Source organism: Telmatherina bonti, assembly GCF_933228915.1.
Source record: "Telmatherina bonti genome assembly, chromosome: 8".
NCBI lineage: Eukaryota > Metazoa > Chordata > Actinopteri > Atheriniformes > Telmatherinidae > Telmatherina > Telmatherina bonti.
This window is the reverse complement of record NC_136626.1, coordinates 24701221-24719711: the sequence shown is the minus strand read 5'-3', so window position 1 is coordinate 24719711 and position 18491 is coordinate 24701221.

Here is an 18491-nt window from a genome sequence, read left to right as displayed (position 1 = left end):
AAACCAGAGCACCTTCGTCTGTGATCATCCCCTTTCCCAGGGGATGCCTTTTTTCTTTTTTTTTTTTAAATGGGGGAAGGGGTCTGTCTACTTTCCAGCAGAACTTAACCTGACTAAACTTACAAATAGGCTGAAGGCTTGGAGAAAAAGAAATTGCTCTTATGTAATCGTACGAGCCATCGCCGTGATGGAGTTTAAAGAATTATGAAGCTTTTCATAATTATGTTTGTGAAAGAAGCAGCAGCTGCACTTTTAGTCTGACGTGACTTAAGGTGTAAATTCTTTCTGCTTTGAAAACACTTTGTTTTCCAGCTGCAGCTCTAATAATTTTCCTCCAGTATGATTGTAAGTCAAGTTGTACTTCTGGAAGATCGCCCGTCCACTTACATTTCGATTAGCTCTAAAACCTGTTGGCTACTCTTAATAAGGCTTGGGGTTTTTTTTCCCACTATGAAGCAGAAGTGTGCAGGTAGCTCTTATGCTCTGAAGTGATGTCAGGCCAGCTATAATTTGGCTTTGGGCCCAGAATTACCTTGTGCTTCATACAGCACAATAGTTTTTGTTATCTTTGCAAGCAGAGATTCTAAAATCCTCAAAACAACAAAGAAAAATTAATAAAAAGGACTAATATTGGCATATCTACTCAGCAAAATCCTCTTCTCCCTCCAGGGTGCCAGCACAGACATCACAATGCTGAATAAAAAAAAGGAAATACAACAAAGTGAATTTTTAGATGAGGTCTTCATCAGCTCAACACGGATCTAAAGGGGTCTTATGTCCTTCCGTGGGATTCAACCGGCAAAGGATGGATTTTCAACAGGTCCAGGATATCAGGGTCGGAGGCTAAACAAGCAAACACCTATGCAATGCACATTTCCACATAAAGCAGGAAAATTGTGCTTCACACTTTTAGACTTTGTCCATTATTTGTCTTTTTATGGACTGATGTTATCTGTGTGTCATCTGCTCGGAAACCCCGTTTCTGCTGCTTGAAATTTGCGGTCAGGGGACAATCTTGCTTCTGCCAATGCTTTGTCAATACTGAATGTCAATGCTGTGGTTCCCAACAGCATATTTGCAATACAAAGGTAAAGACTGAGCCATAATGAAGCTTTTTTTTTTTCTTTGCTTAATGTAACTATGCAGGGTGAAATTTCTTGATTTTATTAGAAAATCTAAATCTTTACATGTTTGTCTTTGGATGCGTTCTTAGTATGTGATCCACTAAAGCTGACACCGTGCAGGTGAGGGTTATTGATCCATGGTAATCGCTTCTCTCATCATGCCGCCTGCCAGTAAAAAAAACCCCAAAAACTTTGTTGATCATTTGGACACATCAGAACATCGTTTAATATTAATATCAATCACAGTTTGACACTTCTGCTGCTGGCAACAACGTCAGCATTTTAAAGGGAAGAAAACTAATTTTCATCACCTCATTTCAAGCCACTCTGCTGATGTTTTCTCTGCTTGATGATAACATTCCCTTTATATGGACAACCACTGTCATGACTTTGAGCACTGGTTTCTTTAACTCATGCTGCTCCCTAAGGCACTCTTCACTCTTTTACAGTGGAAGACAGGTAGCGCTTGTTTACTTAGACTTAGTGCACATGGCAAAATAGTCTCTTAACAACCTCTCATAACTGAGCTAAAACCATAAGGTCTTGGGGCCTTATGACAACTGCACCCTTTCTCCTTGCAGGACCACTCTGATGTCCTGTTGCTCTGAGCCACTAAGGAGGAGAGAAGAGCGCTGTAGTGCATTTAATCACTGGAGCTCAGCCAATGCACAAACACACACACATATCTGGTGCACTCCTTCATCTGACCTGCCAATAGCAATAATGTGTGTCCTTCACTTATCATTTTCTAGCATCTATATTATCATACCCCATCCTTCCCCACCCACTCACCCCTGCACAACACAGTGGAGGCTCATACATCCTGTGCTCCCCCCACCCCAGCACACACACACATACACACACACACACACACACACACACACACACACACACACACACAGCATGAAACCTCCCCCTGTGCAGCAGCAGACTGCAAAGCACTGCATTCCTCATGACTTTTTTTTTCTAATAAATGAGATCCCAGAATCCTGGAGGGAGACCAGTGCTGTGCATTAAAATTCATGGGAAAAAATGGCAATAAAATCTTTCTTTCTCTCCCTCTTCCCTTTTTTTCTCCCTTCCTCTCCACTCTCCCCTCTTGCTCCCTTCTCTTGTTTTCATTCCCTCACTTGTCTGCTCAACACACACACACACACACACACACACACACACACACACACACACACACACACACATACAAGCTACTAACACATACACATTTTTTTTTTTCATCACCCGTGTGCACTCCCGCTCTCGTTCAATCTCCTAACCCTCCCACTGGCTCGTCTTTCTCAGCACCCCCACCCCTCCCAGTCGCCGTCCTTCATCCTTTATTCTCTTCCTCCTCTCTCCCTCCCCCTCTGCTTTTCTCTCTCTCCTGCTCTCACACACATATATTCTCACACAAACACACACGCACACACCCATCTATATTTTCCAACTCCACCTCTGGCAGGTTGTGATTTCCACTGTCAGAAATTGCTTTTTCAATATCTCTTTCTCTAATTATGAGCCCAGCTAAAGGGGTCATGCCATCAGAATACCAATTTTCCACCATTTTTCCCCTCTTTCCCAGATTACTGCTCTTTTTTCAGGTAGAAACAAAGTGCATTTTCAATATATATTGCCATGCAAATGTTGCATCATTATCACTATAATGCTTCTGGTGCCTTGCTGGACCCTTAGCCTTGTTTGGCCTTTTTTATGTGTGGTTGTGGTTGATTGTCAACGTAATTTTAAAAAATATCCAGATGTAAGTGCAAAGCATATTTATATCCATGAAATTAGGAAAACATTTGGTTTTTTAATGCTACAAAAATTGAATATTGTTACAGCAACCACACATCTTGCATTCTCAATCACTTCCAGCACCCAGGAAAGGGTTAACATAGCAGCGCGGTCGTAGCCCTGCCTGATTGACGTGTGGAACACTGTGCTGCCTTATCCCACCAATCAAAAAGCGGTCATTTGTCCCCACGTGGGTAATCTTCACGCTCATTGGCTTATTTTACCAGTGTTTACCGTGTCGAGGCCGAGCCCCACGTGGAGATTTCATTCAATCACTGAACAATTCCTCTGAAACTCTTATAACAGAAAATTTTGGACATTTCATTAAATTAAAATTTCACAATTGCGCAGATTTGTTTCCAATACATCCCAACATACGTCTGAACGTATTAACAGCGTATCTCTAACAAGACAATAAAATATAGCAAATGTTTCTTTGCAAATCAGGCTATTTAAAGAGCAACATTGTGTGAATTCATAACTTCCTCAAATGAGTTTTGCTGTTGGAAAAAAAAAAGGGAAAACATAATCATATTGTGGGTGTCAACGCAGTGTCTTCGGGTCTAATTGATTTCAAATCGTGCAAGTTCCCAGTGAGGATCAGAGCAGGGGGAGTGGGAGAAGTGAGGGACTGGGAGTGTTGTGTGAAAAGAGTGCAGGCCAACGAGCGAGACAAAAGAGGCTGCGGCTGTATTGACGGTGCTGGTGGTGTGTCCGTCTACGAAGCCACAAGCAAACCGCATCCTCCCCCCCCTCACCCCTTCTCCCTCCTCCTCTGGCCTTAACGCCACGGACGGCGAGAATATACCGAAGAGGAAGATCATTTGCGATATTGTATTTGCTGGGAGCGAAGTTGAGGACTTGGGAAGAGAGCTCCCTCGGACCGGGTGTTTCTCCTCTCCTCTTCCCGTCCTTACTCCACGACGAGCGCGGCGTGGCGTGGCGCGGCGCGGCGTGGGGTTGGAGATATAAGCCAGAACAAAGGAGTCTTCAAGCAAGGAATGAGCGAGTCGAGACTAGCTCTGCCATTATCTTTGAAACTCGGCCAAATGCCTGTGTGAGAGCCGCAATACTACATCGGCTGCTCGCATTTCTTGACGAAGCTTTCCGCCCCATAAGAGAAGGACACACAAACACACACACGCACACGAAAACCGCACAACGAGGCACGCAAGTCGGCGGCTGCAATGTTTCCTCAAAACCGACCACCGGTAAGTAGCCTAGCTACTATGTAACAGCCTGCACGCCTTTCGGCAGGCATTGTCTCTTAGTCCGAACACATAGAAGGTTTTTATTCAACATTTTGTTGTCTTTAAACATTATTTGAGACTCATTAAGAAAGTACAAGTCGAAATTGTTGCTTTTTTTTTGTCATCCTCGTGTATTTCCGGGACTATTTCTTGGAGAAAGTGTGATCCTGAAAGCATAAGCTGATATATTGTGTTTTTATATGTAATGTTATTGTGGTAGTAGTCTCACAAACAACGTCCAAGTTTGCTGACTGTATTTTATGTGTGTTATCTCGTTTCCTTGGTGGCCAACACCACCAGGTTAGAAACTTGGAGCCTCCTATCAGTTGACCCAGATGATGAAGTGTGTGTTTGTTTGTCCCCTCATCACGAGCTGAGCAAGGAGGGGGAAGTGAGTCATCTTGGCTTGTTGTCACCCTCTCTCAAAGATATGCCCATCTCAAGTGCCACTCATCCACTTTTAAAACCATATTATTGCAAATTTACCTACCTGATTTACTAACCTGCTGGACTGGAAGCTCTTATTTTGGCTGCTCTGTTACCTAATGTGCAGTTTAACAGTTGACTTGTCTGTAAAATTTAAGAAAAAGGAATCCACGTGCTTTTTAAGGTGGGAATGATGGGAACAAAATTCCCGCTGCATTGGCCCTAATTTGTTTTAGTCGAGTTTAGGTGGAGAGCTTTTGAGCCGACTCAAATACATAAATGCTGGTCCTCCAACTGGGAGAAGTATCAATTAAGACCTGCTCATTTGCCTAACCCTCTTCTACATCCCTCAGTCATGCCACCCTAACCCAACCCCCAACAGCGCTTTGACATTTATGTGCTGTATTGAAATCAGCCTGGACACGTGGTGAAGTGCAAGTTTGCATGATGTATGCGTAACAAAGTCAAACAGCTGAGGAGTCTCATATTTAGATTTTATTCATGTGTATAATTCTTATGTTTGTATCTTGCTTTAGTTGTACCACTAACTTCCATTTAATCCTGTATTATGGGTCTCCCCTTCCCAAAGATTCAGCTCATACAGAATCACACACACACACTAGCTGCTGTGTATGCAGTACGGCTGAGTGCAGGAAGGCAGGGCAGGAGGCAGACTGTGGGTCTGTGGTTTGCACTGTAAACCCAATCCCTCTCATCCAGCCTCTCCTCACTGTGTTCCTGTGAGAGCTCCAAACCACATCTTAATGTATGGGCAGGCATCCCAGGGTGAGAGGAGCAGACTGCGGCAGGTCTGTGTGGAACATTTAGATCCGTGGCCCTGTTTCATTTTAACTCCATGCCGATCTTAACATCACCATTTGAGGCAGCCATCATTAGAGTCTCAGGCCATCAGCAACTCTTGTTTGCACTTTGTAGCGAATGACCACTCAACTCAGGGAGCTGTTTAATCTTAAACTGCAAGGTAAGCAGTAACTCCACACTGGATGTTGAAGTGTTGTGCAGGAAGTGACCCATTTATTTTTAAATGTACAGCCCATATAGTCTTCAATCTTTCATCAAATAATAACGTGCTTATTTTATATTCAAGTGATTTTTAAAGATTAGCATCTTTAGTTTTAAATATTTATTCTTGGCACAGCTGTTTATAAAGCACACGTACTGTATTTGTGTCACCAGAAGCAGCTTTTACTGTTTCATTTACACATCGTCCACATTTAGTAAAAATGGTACATGGAATTAGAACTTGTACATATTTAATGCAGAATGTCATGTTAAAAAATAACACAAAAAATGTAGAAAAATACCAGAATGTACTGTCTTAGTATGTTCTTGGAGAATGTTGAATGCAGGCAGACGCCAGAAGCAGTAGACGTGCAGAGACGTGGTATAGGACATGGCAGGCATGGCTGGCTGTCTAGCATATTAGCATTTTTCCAAACAAATGCAGACAGAAGTGAATAAGTAAGCAAAAAAAAAAAAAAAAAAAAAAAGTTGTTTTTTTTTTTAAAAAAAAGGAAAATGAGAAATCCAGGCCTCTGACTCAAATATTTGCAATACTCTTGTTAAACACACTTTGCTCAGAATTAAATAAATGTAAGGATGAGGTTATTTGTAGGTTAAGAACAATTTCCATCCTTTTTATTATTTGGTAGTATCTTATTTTCAAATTTTAATCTTTCTATTATATATTTATGTGAGTTTTAGGAAAGTTGTAGTACAACATGGGTGTTTAATTGGTGCAAATCCGTAGGTTTGTAAACATATGCTGGAGTGGAAACAGGTTATTGACCAAAGAATGTCTCACACTGATATGTAAGAAAACATTTACAGCTGTCTGTTATTTCCAACCATCTATTTGGGGGGGTCATTATCAAAGTTGAATTCACTGCATCAATGCTGCATTTTAGTTACTTGACTGGAGATTTTTGTCAGATGATGTTGCAGTTATTTAATCAGAATTTAACGAGAACAGACTGACAGTCTGGAAACGCTTACCGCAAGCTGACATATTGTTTTAATGGGCTGCTTTTTAGTCACAATTTAATGCATTCAGCTGTTTGACAAAAGAACTAGAAAAAACATATGCCTCAGAGTGCCTTCATAAGGAATTTAGCTGTATAATATCTAAATGAACCACCAATACTGTGGAGTGATATGATCTGCAACCACATTATGAGTCTTAGTCTGACTTTGAGTGGTTTGATTTTCTTTGGTGCAGTTTTGATCCGACATGTTTACATGTGTTTTATTTCAAACTATGCTTTGCGTCTTACTAATGATAGTTTTTCTTGTTCACATTCAGCATCAATTGAATCCTGTCCACAGTAAAGCCCCTTGATGACTCTATATTCCTGCATACTGGACATTTAAGCCTTGATGCTACAATTTACACGTGTTTGTTGTAATGGTATTTACTGTTGTGCTGTCACAGACATGCATGGTGTTGATGTAATGTGTCAGCAGACACTGCAGAACACTGACTGTCATTTTCTTATGACATTGCGCCTGCAAATGTTACTCGTTACCTTGAGCTAGGGTCGGTTTCATCCAGTTATAAAGCATTTGTCCACTGAAAGCATTTTGAGATGGTCACTACGCTCTAATAAAATGTAGATTTTTATAATTACAGCATCACTTGACAGAATCGTTTAAGGACAACATCTGTGTAGTGATTTTTTTTTTTTCTTTTTTACATATACAGTGAATAAATCTAATTTGCACACATACTGTTGCAGCTTTGGTCCAATGAAGTGGCCAAGTTGATATTTTACTGTGGCTTGACCTAATTTGCACACGTAAACATAAAGAATGCAAGTGCCTGAATAGGTGAGAAGTATGCTAGTGGTAAATATGCATTACCTAGAGCCTCACAGCAAACCTAAAAATAGCCTATACTTCAATTTTATAACTAATGCACAAGCTGTGTGCATTAGAAATTGGTCAAAGTGTTTGTATATTAAAGTAGAAGTAAAGAGGAAATTTTCCAAACACTTGCATTTGTTTTGCCAGCTGCAGTTAGTGGCTGAATAAGGCATTTTTACTCATGTATTTCAGGCCTGATATTTCTTGTGTGTGTGTGTGTGTGTGTGTGTGTGCGTGTGCGTGTGCGTGCGCGTTTTCAGTGAAAACCCAACTGAACGAAGTAGTTGGACTGGGCACGAGGAGCATTTGCCAGTTGCTGGAATAACATTTGCATAGAGCAGGTAATTTGTAAGCAAATTCACTCCAAGCAAAAGAAGGTGCCAGCAGATGATGTTTGCAGCTTCACACTAATTTTTGCTTTCCGAGCATATCTGCAGTATTGATAGCTTGCTGGAACTGAGTCACTAGGTAGCTACTTCCACTGTTCTTGACCTCCTGTACACAAAAAGCGTTGATTTGCAGCTCGCAGCAGTATAATGGGTACTAGCTGTCAGTGGGATTTGGGAAATTTGGCAATCTAACAAAAGTTTGTTGTTGCCAGAAATGGGTTTTTTTTTTTTTTTTCATTCCAAGTATGCCATGATCTAAATTTTCACTGGTATATTTCCTTCAAGCAAAGTGTTTAAAATCTACACAGATGAGGGAAAATCAGGGTCACACACATGAAAGGGATTAGAGACTTTAAGTGACCAACTTAATGTTGTCTCTTTTCCTGCATGAGAACTAGCATAAACAAGCCTCCATTCTTCCTGTCCTAGTATGCTTTTAGCTCTTTATCACTGCTGTTGTCCAGTGGCGAGCAGAATGCTATCGATCAGAAGCTCGCCTGCATTGCTTAGCCAGTGATTAGGATGGGAGAAAGAAAAGGCCAGGGGAAATGAAAGAAAAGAAGCCAAAGGTTTACACAACTTATTGTGGAAGTGGGTCCCTGTAGAAGAAACAAACAAGCTGAGGAGGTTACCTCATACAAAAAGGCACCTCCAGCAATTAAGCCAGCTGACAGACAAATCGTAGCGCTTCGCTAATGCAGGCTGACAGCAGGGAAATTTGAATAACGAGGCTTGTGGGAGGGTGGGGGAGGGGTGGGGTGGCTAAGAAAGAAAGATGTGTAGCATTAATGAAACAGGTGCCTTGCTGCCCCTCCCCTTTATGTGAAGTAATCATTGAGTGATTACCAGCAAATTTCTCCAGCGTCGTGCCATGCTGATGACTACTTGATGTGAGGTGGGGGAGGAGGAGAGAAATAAGAGGTAGGGTTGCTGTTTTTCCCACATTGTCAACCGTCTCAGTGGTTGAAATGACTAGCATTGAATAACAGTCATGTTTGAACAATCCAGGATGAGTCTTTAATGCCATTGAGTGAAGACAGCGTAGTAACATGTTATATGGCCTCTGGGTAGGTGGTGTCCCCCCCCCCTTCAACATACAGACACATTCAGACATGCTATTTGGGTTTAGCATCATTGTCACTGCATCCTTGTTAGTAGTCTGATGGGAAAGCAGGAGAACTTAGTGGATATTTACTTTGATGATTGACTCTGTGGGTGAGCAGTGTAATTTGTGGCCTGACTAATGGGTTGAAATATAAAAAGCGGCAGCAACAAATCATCTTCCCAACTGAAGGAGAGAGAAATGGTGGTCAGGTTTTAAAATGTATGAACATATTTTGGTAGTGTTATTGATGTGACTCTAGGAAGATGATCCACCACTTTGGTCCAGATTGACATATTTCAACCACTATCCGCTGAATTATAGTGGAATTTTGTTGACATTTGAGGTTCCTCTACAATGAATTCTGCTAACTCTGGTGAGCCTCAGACTTGGTTTTTTTTCATGGAAATTATGTTTGTATTTTTAAGGAAAATGTTGTGAATCTCTTGATGGATTGCCGTTGGTTGTTAACTTTCTCATAAATGATGCTACAGTTTGTGTTTAGTTTTAACCAGACAATGAACACACCAACATTGATACAAAATTGTACATAATAAATATTAAAGCTGCACAACACTAGAAAGAAATGAACTCATTGTGTCCAGAAATCTGTGAATTGGAGTGAACTACTTTTTATTACAAAACACTTCGAGATGTTGTGTTTATATATTATGGAGCAAAAAAAAAACACCCTATGTTGTTGGTTCACATGCTCACATCAGTGTTGGTGCTGAAAGGATACGTCATGCATCCCAGGCAGATTGAGTTCCTGCAACCTCTTAATATTATTTTTGGAAACGTCTTTACCTCTTAAAAAGTTGTTGTTGTTTTTGTTTTTTTTTAAAGCACTTTACGTTTTTAAAAAAAAACAACAAAAAAACAAAACTGATTCTGTGAGAGTATCATTTAAATGGGTGTAAAAAAAATCTTACCACCAGCAAATTTTATCCTTGGGAAGAGCTAATGGTAAGGTCATCTACAAATAATGATTTACTGAAATGGGTTTGAATATTTCAATGCTAAAAAAAAAAAAGGGGGGGGGACTCATATTCCTTTTCAAACTAAACATTGCTGTCGAACCTTTTTATGCCTGTCTGAAATGGAGTTTTAGCTCCCGTCTCGTCAGGGTCCCCGAATCAAAGGCCCATCCTGTGTCATTGGGACGTTTTTGTTCAAAATTAGTGGACTGCTGAAAAATGTCACATTGTTGTTTTAGGTATGTCTTACTAGATAAGGCAGACATTACGTGTTATATGGTTACAAAGGAAAACGTGGCAAAGAAAGGCTGAACTACATACAATACATGCATGACCATTTATACTTTTTGTTTTTACCTTTTTAGGAGAAACATTCTGTGAAAAAATGACAGTAAGAAATCTTAGAAGTTGAAAATGATGTATGGGGCTACATTCACACTCGCCCGCTAGACTCTATGCAATTGGGACTCAGTTCAATTGGAGGCCGCAACATTCTTCTGAACAAAGTGCATTTCCACCACACTACTCAAACATATCAAATCTATTAAATAACATTTTGCATTTTACTTCACAGTCAGGTTGTTACTCAGAGCTACCAATTCTGTTTTGTAAAAACAGACTAGTGTCTGAAGATATCTTAAGCTGATTACAAGAAAGCATATTTGTGAATTAAGAAGATTTGGGTCTGTTTTCCAGCTAAACACAAACTGGGCGGCTCATTACTCAACCCTCCTTCTCACCAGGGTTCCCTCAACAAAAGCTTAAGAACGCATTTTAGTTATTGACAGCAAAGAGCTTGAATAGTATTCTGGTCATATAGAAGAAAACATTCATATTAAAATTAGAATAAAATGTAAATGATGGCAATGTACAAAGTTAACAAATTACACAAAGGCCATGTAATTTAAAACAAGAGAATATTACAAACACGGAGGAATCTGACCTGAGAAAGAAGCCACAGTAGCTCAGAATAAAAAATAGGAAGTAGGACCTGCTTCATTGGACTTGAAGCAGCTCTTTCTTCATGTCATGGTAGTAGTAGTCATAGTAGTAATGATAACTTGCCAATAATAATGCACAGTCAATGGAATCATGATGAAGAAATCATGTCTATTGAAATTAGTAAAATATAATTTGTGTGTGTGTGTATATATATATATATATATATATATATATATATATATATATATATATATATATATATAATGAAATAAATAAAACCAAGCATAATGGTGCTGATGGCTGGGCTATTCATTCATACATCCTATGTTGTAAATGGTAAAATGCACACTGCACATTCCCACTTATTGTGTCCATGTGTGGGTGTTTTTGTCTAAGTCCCAAGTATGCATGTGTACTCATGTTCCCTTTTTTAATTTGAGGATGGAGTTCAGAGCAAGGATGCGAGATCATTGTGGTTTTCTATTTGTGGTGCAATTAGATGTTGCTCAAATGAAAACTAGATTGATTTAATTCAGTAGAAGGCCATGCTGGAAACATATCAGTTTTATGTAGGCACAGATATGTGTTTTGTTTTTTCAATGTTTTAAAGGTTTTGCCATTTTGTTCACGTAGCGTTGTCGCAATACTAAAATTTCAAACTCGATACCAATCCTAAGGATGGTGCTCAGTACTATTTTTAATACTAAAGACTGAGGACAAGAAAAATGTTTTGTTTTTCAATAAAACAAAGTCAGAACAACACAAAAATAGAGCCTGTACTATGAAAAATAATAAATCTGAGAAAAAGACATAATATTGTGGAATAAATGCATTATTTCAAAGCTCTCTTTGCCTATGCAGCTTTTGTCCTCTAAAACTGCTCATCGTTGTGCAAAAAAAAAAAAAACTTCAAACACTACAGGATGTACTTGTTAATAGGTGCCTTTTTTTTTTAAATTCTTAAATAGATCATGTAAATGGAACAAATATATTGCTGTAATCATGGATGCTAGACAGGCATAACCTCTGACTTTGTGAATTCCCTGTTTTTGAACAAGCTCCTGATGCGTACTAATAGATACTATGTAAGTTGTATGTAGTTATGATAGACTGTAATCAAATAATAGAAAAACCATCTTTCACGTCATTCAACCTTGGGCTGTCCTACCCCGGTATTACAGAACCCGACGTTACATTTGTATGAGCTGCAGAAAAGCCTGGCCTGTAATTGTGTAACAGTGATTTTCCGTCTATGTAAGCTTTGTTCAAGGGCAGACGGCATGTCTCTTGTTTGCTCTCAAGCTGGGAGGAAGGGAATAACTGGCTGTGACATTATCAGGTGAGGCTCCTTGCTCAGATCCATTCCCAAGAGGTCACCAGGTCAGCTTAATGGCCTGACCTCTCACTTTACAGCCAGCTCAGCTGTTTGCCAGATCAGGAGTTGTGGCAGACTAATAACATTGGTTAATGGTAATTGTAAGGGGTTTGGAAAGAGGTTATGTATGCTGACATCTGATCAATGTTTTCATGTTCTCAGAAAAGATGTGTCACATGCATCTCATCTAGATGGCTGGTAATCATAATAGCCCTAACAAGCAGTGTGGAGTTGTAAACAGTGGCAGGACTGCAATTTCCTCCTATTTAAAAATATAAAAAGTTGCATTGAACATCAGAAAATGGGCAAATCCCTAGATTTATCTTACTCTGTTTTTAAGACAGCTACTGATTCTTTTGGCACCTGTTCTCTGGAGGGATAGCTGTGAAAAAGAACAACAACCCTGAAGATGTTGAAAGGAAAAAGGAACAATAAAAAGGATAGCCTTTCTTTCTTTCCCCTTCTTTTTCACCCCATAAAATGGCCTTGGTACTTTTTTTTTTCTTCCCCTGTGAAGAGTAATTGCTGTGTATGTGTTGTGTGAAGAGGAGAGGAAAGGCTGTGTGTGTGTGTGTGTGTGTGTGTGTGTGTGTGTGTGTGTGTGTGTGTGTGTGTGTGTGTGTGTGTGTGTGTGTGTGTGTGTGTGTGTGTGTGTGTGTGTGTGTGTGTGTGTGTGTTTAATCATGGGTTTTTGTTAGAAAAGGGGTGTGTGTATGTCTGAGTAAGCCTGACAAAACATTCATGTGTATCTGTGGGGGTGAGTGTGTGCGCGCCTGTGTGTGTGTAGGAGCGGGTTTGAGTGTGTAAAGTTAAAGAAGTGTGTGTGTGTGTGCGTGTGTGTGTGTGTGTGTAGCTCCATGCTTGAGTTGTGGGTTCTGGCAGACAGATTGAGAGCAGCTTGTTAGAAAGAAAGAGGAACAATGAGGTCACAGCCCATCCTCTATCCTCTACTTTTTCCCCTTCCATCATGTTCTCTTCCTCCTGTTTGCTTCTAGAAAAGATTCTTTCATCTCTTTTCTGAATATTTCCAAAATTTGTCTCATCCATCTTTTCATTTTTCCTTCAAATTCTTCTTTATATTCGTTTCTCTCGCTCTCGCTTTCTTGCTCTCTCTCACATAGCGCAGGCTTTTCCTCTCTTCATATGTCAGCATTTGATTTCCTTCAGAAATGTTCACCTCCTGGCCAACCCTTTGCTGCTGTTGTTAAATCTTTCTTCTAATCTGCATTAAGTTGACTCTCCTCAGTAGTTAAAGCAAAGTTGTAATTGATGAAGCTACAACACTGCTGTTGATTGTACACCGTTTATACTTGATAGCATACTTGATGATTTTAGATGTTTTTTTTTCTTCTTTAAAGCTGGAGTACTCAGATGATTTTTTTCCTTTGGGTGAAGTGGTTCCTCGTCCTGATAGTAGTCTACGCATTTTGTAATCATGAACAACAAGAAATTTAGTTAGACCCCTCAGTTTACTGTAAATCTGTAAAAACTGACCAATCAAAACGTTCGGGCCAAATTGTAGTTGTTCATTTAGTAAGCTTCCTCTCCCAGCTCCCCTCCGTCCCCTCCCGCAGTGCATACCTGATAGCCGCATATAAATAGCGTTTTTGGATGAAAATACAAAGTAGTGAAGAAGAATCTCGGAAGGTAAACATGGCGGAGAAAATGCAGGAAGGATTTCCCGACCCGGCTCGGTTTATTTGCCTCGTCCTGCTAAACAGCCGACAAAGAGAAAATCGTTGGTGAAAAAAGCTGCAAACTAGAAAAGCACTCGGAGAGCGCAAACCTCCACCACGGCCTTTAATAAGTTCGTGGATCCAAACGGTGATCCGGTTTACCATCAAAATTAAATCAGTTCTTTCTTTTCACATTTCCAACAAGTCCTGAAAATGTAATTAAAATCTGTCCATAACTTTTTGAGTTGTCTTGAACACAAACAAATAAACGTCTGGTAAAAACATAACCTACTTGGCGGAGGGAAGAAAAAAGACTTGGATCAAAACCAGAGGGGGAGGAGCCAAGACAGGGTGCCACTTTCATATCTTGCTAGCTTCCCAACATTACCTACCCCAGCTTTAATATGGCTCAGTTATCTGTAGGTTATGTAGTTAGATAGATAGATAGATGGACAGCATGTGTGTGGGGGGCATCGTCTGTGTATGGAATCAAATCCGAGACTAAACCAAACAATTGAGATTGCATTCGGCATTCTTTTAAGCACTGTCTCTTTGTTTACTCTGTTTACATTCAAAACTTTGTGATCTACAAAAGCCTGCTGAGCCGGTTTTCTCTGAGGACACGACAACAGGACTTGTATAAAGTGAAGGGTATATAAAGACCAAAGTTCCAAGCCAGATGCTTATTAATAGTGGCTGCAGTAAACATTGCCTGTCGTATGCTCCGTTTGACATAAATGGAAGTAAATAAACTTTCAAACTGAAATAAATGGAGCTTTTTTATCATACTTGCACTATTTTACACAAAAATGTTCAACAGAATTTAACAATGCTCCAGTTAGCCTGACAAAGGGTAGTGAAGCATTGAGGTAAGAATACATATGAGGAAAAATGAGTTGCACTTTTTTTTTTTTTTTTAAATTTTTATCCCCAGTACTGTTTCTGGAAGGATAGTGCTGTCTGGCAAAGTCAGTGTGTGATTTTTTTTTTTTATTATTCTTTTTTAGCTGGAAAGTTGCATCCATTTGCTGGAATTTCAGAAGAGAGCAGAATTTGAACAGAGTCCACTCAGCTTTCACAAGCTACTGTTTAAGCTGAAGGTTAGAGAGCTGCTTATAAATATGCATGTTTCCTTTTGAAAACAACCAGAGATTCAACATTTCAAGCTGATCTGTACAGTTTCTGCTGTTGAAATACGTAAAAAGTATTACGCATATAGTAGTAGTAGCATAAAAGTGGTAGTAATAGTATCAGTCAAAGGTTTGATTGTATCTGGAAACTTTTTGTGAATTCTGACAAACAGCTTTGCTCATACCAGAAACTACAGCGCTGACTTCAGTGGTATCTCTTTTTATAGAATTTATTAAGGGAGGTTAACAAACTACTTAAATAAATGGTATAGAGATCTTTTCTAAACTAGTCTTTTCATTTACGTTTCCATAAAACCATCATAACTATAACTTAACACCAGTCTTTGTGACGTGACCTTGTTGAGCTTGTGAGCCGGCTGTCTCAGGCACTCTGCTATTTTTGAAGGAGAGCCAGACAGACCGACAGTCCTGACCACCCTCCTATGCCAGCTCTCAGCCCCCTTTTGTCTGCCTGTCCTGCAGTATTACCACTATGGTTGCAGCTTCCTAATTGCTCTGGACCCTGCAGAGAAGAGAGACCATATGCGAGGTTGGGGGTGGGTCTTCAGCTATGATGAGGTCCTTTTTCGCTGCCTTTCTCTCCCCTGCTGCTCTATTTCGCTTTTAAAGCCTTCTTCTAATCAGCCTTACAACTAAACAAAGTCCCTTCATTTGGAAAAGAAGCCCTGTATTCCTCCTCCATCCCAAACAAGGGCTGCTGACCTATTAACATCTGACTCTAATGGCAGTGACACAATTTCCTGTTTTGCATAGCTCCTCACAGGCAAGCTGCATCATGTGCATGCACATTTCATGCACCATGTGGTTGTTTTGTCATCTTCGATTTTAGATGAAAGTTCTTGTTCAAAGTTGTTGTTCCGTTACTACATGAAATAAGTCATTTTGCACAGAAAACCGTTATTTCCACAAAGCTTTTGATAGGATGCTGAATTCTGATGCTAGTAAAGACTTTTTTTTTTTTTACACCTGTCCTGCGCAGTCTGTTCACATTAAAATCTCTAAACTAGATATTTTCTGTCCACTTAGGCACCTCTGCAACCACCCCCCGGGTCTTCTGCCTCAGCAGTGGCAGCAGCAGCAGCAGCAGCTGCAGCTGCAGCTGCAGCTTCAGGGACACCCCAGTCACTGAAACTAACCTACCCAGAAACACTGGACCGCATTAAGGAGGAGTTTCAGTTCCTCCAGACACAGTACCACAGGTGGGTGTGTTAGGGGTTCTACAGTGAATAGATTTGTAATTGTATCACACACATTTGTTAGAATTAACCCGGTATTGCCACTTGTCTATGTCTGAGTGATTAAATTTCTTTGTAATCTTTGCATTTCGTTTTCAAAAATTAAGCTTTTTTTTATTTTATTTTTTTAAAACACCACACAACATGCTTCTTTGTCTACTCCATGAATAAACACTGATTGTTTTACCTCCTATATTTTTGTACAACTATACTGCTTGGTGTGCAGGAATTTGCCCAGAATGCCTTTTTGAATGTGGAGTTTGGATCCACCATCGTCCCAGCTTTCCCCTGCGCTCTGTTCTCTTGGCAAACCTTCACAGGGTCCCCCTGACTCTTCTCTTCTCACCCTGCTTTGATTTTGTTGGCTAGAATCTCGCCTTTTCCCTTTCTGTCCCATTTCAAACTTCTTTTGTCCACCAATCCACACTCACAAACTGTCCACAGCCCCAGTAACCCCTGCGGCTAGTGTTGTCCTGCTCACAGAAGTGCCTCACTGTGTGTGTGTGTGTGTGTGTGTGTGTGTGTGTGTGTGTGTGTGTGTGTGTGTGTGTGTGTGTGTGTGTGTGTGTTTGCCTTCATGTTTCTGTAAGTCGGAATTATATCTGCTTTCCACAAGCTCAAAAACTCAGAATGCTCAAACACAAAGTAAAAAGTACTCCTAAGCAAAAATACTATTTGGAAATTCCTGAAAATTATTCAACTGTTAATAATGACATGATGGTTGCATAAGCCTGCTTTGTCTGTGAATATGTGGTGAGAGAAAACTTTTCAAACGTGAGGGTGCAGCGCATCTACAGTATAGTTAAACAGTTTCCCCTGTCTTCTGCTGTTGGATTTTTTATTTTAACTTGGGCTCAAACAACAAACTGACTGGAAGCTTTTCTTAAGTTATATTCTTTAAGATGAGATCTTCTATTTGCTCTTCATCAAACCTGTATTGTCCAGGGCCAAAGCTAGCTATTGACTGCTGATTTGAGAGTGGATCTGGTTTTGTATGCTTTGCTTTCAAATGTGCATCGCTGCGCTAAACTTGTGATGTGCTAGCTTTCTCTGACAGAGTTTTATTTTCTGCAAGGGGTTCCACGCAGAACTTGTGATGGTTGTTAGATTTCTTATTATTCTGCCTTATCTTCAAACCAATGGCCACACACTTTATATCAGAGCTTGGCAACAGGGAAGCATTTTCTTGACTTGTTTGGCCAATGGCTTGGAAATTAATGTAATATTTTATTTAACTATCACCCAGAGAGTAATGTTCCACCACTACCAAAATATAAATATGAAAACAAAGTTTTGACAACTAGATAACTATGTGAAAATTCAAAAACCATTACCCATCATTAATTTAGGCACCTCTGCTGTCTCAGCTTTGTCCAGAACTTTACCAGTACAGGTTTGCACTGTACTGGGGAACTCTTTGCCTTTCTCTTTCTTTTTTTATTAGCTATTTCAGCTTATATAGCCATTCATTCAGTAGAGCGCCACCACGTTGGTTGTTGAGACAGCATAATCGGCTCCTCTGGCAGCAGTTCAAAATGATCCCCCTGTTACACAACACTTGGAGAATCCCCTCTCTTGCCAAGCAATGGTACTGAGAAATAGGGAGCAGGATCTACAGTAAGTGAATCATGAGATTAAGAACATTAGGAGCAAGAGCAAGCTTGTGATTGGATCTGAATTTTCCAATTTTGTTACTACTGCAAGCTTCAGGTTTCAAAGAAAGATTGTTTACCCCTCCTGCAGCTTTCTCCAACAAGCCTGGAAGCCGTTGTGATTACAGAAACCCAGCAGATTAGTTTGGTGTATCCTAGTAAAACCGAACACTAATACTGTAGTCAAAAACTAGAACAATAGCAACAGTTACTGGAAAAGCTTTGGTTATCAGGCATCTTTTCACAGGTCTGTCGACTGCATGTTTAATATGGCAGGTGTGTGTGTCTGTTGATTTACAGTGGCTGACTGGTTTAGTTCATTATTAATTGGCTCTAAAACAGATGTAGATTCAGGCTGTTGGGGTTGTTCGGCACACAGCCACAACTAAACTGCTGCTTTCAATTAAAAAAAAACAAAACCAAAAACTAACCAGAAATCATGCTTTGAAAGCTAAACAATACAAACACATGCCTAACTTGTCATTTGCAGATTATAGCTTATAGAATTGTCCATTCACTCA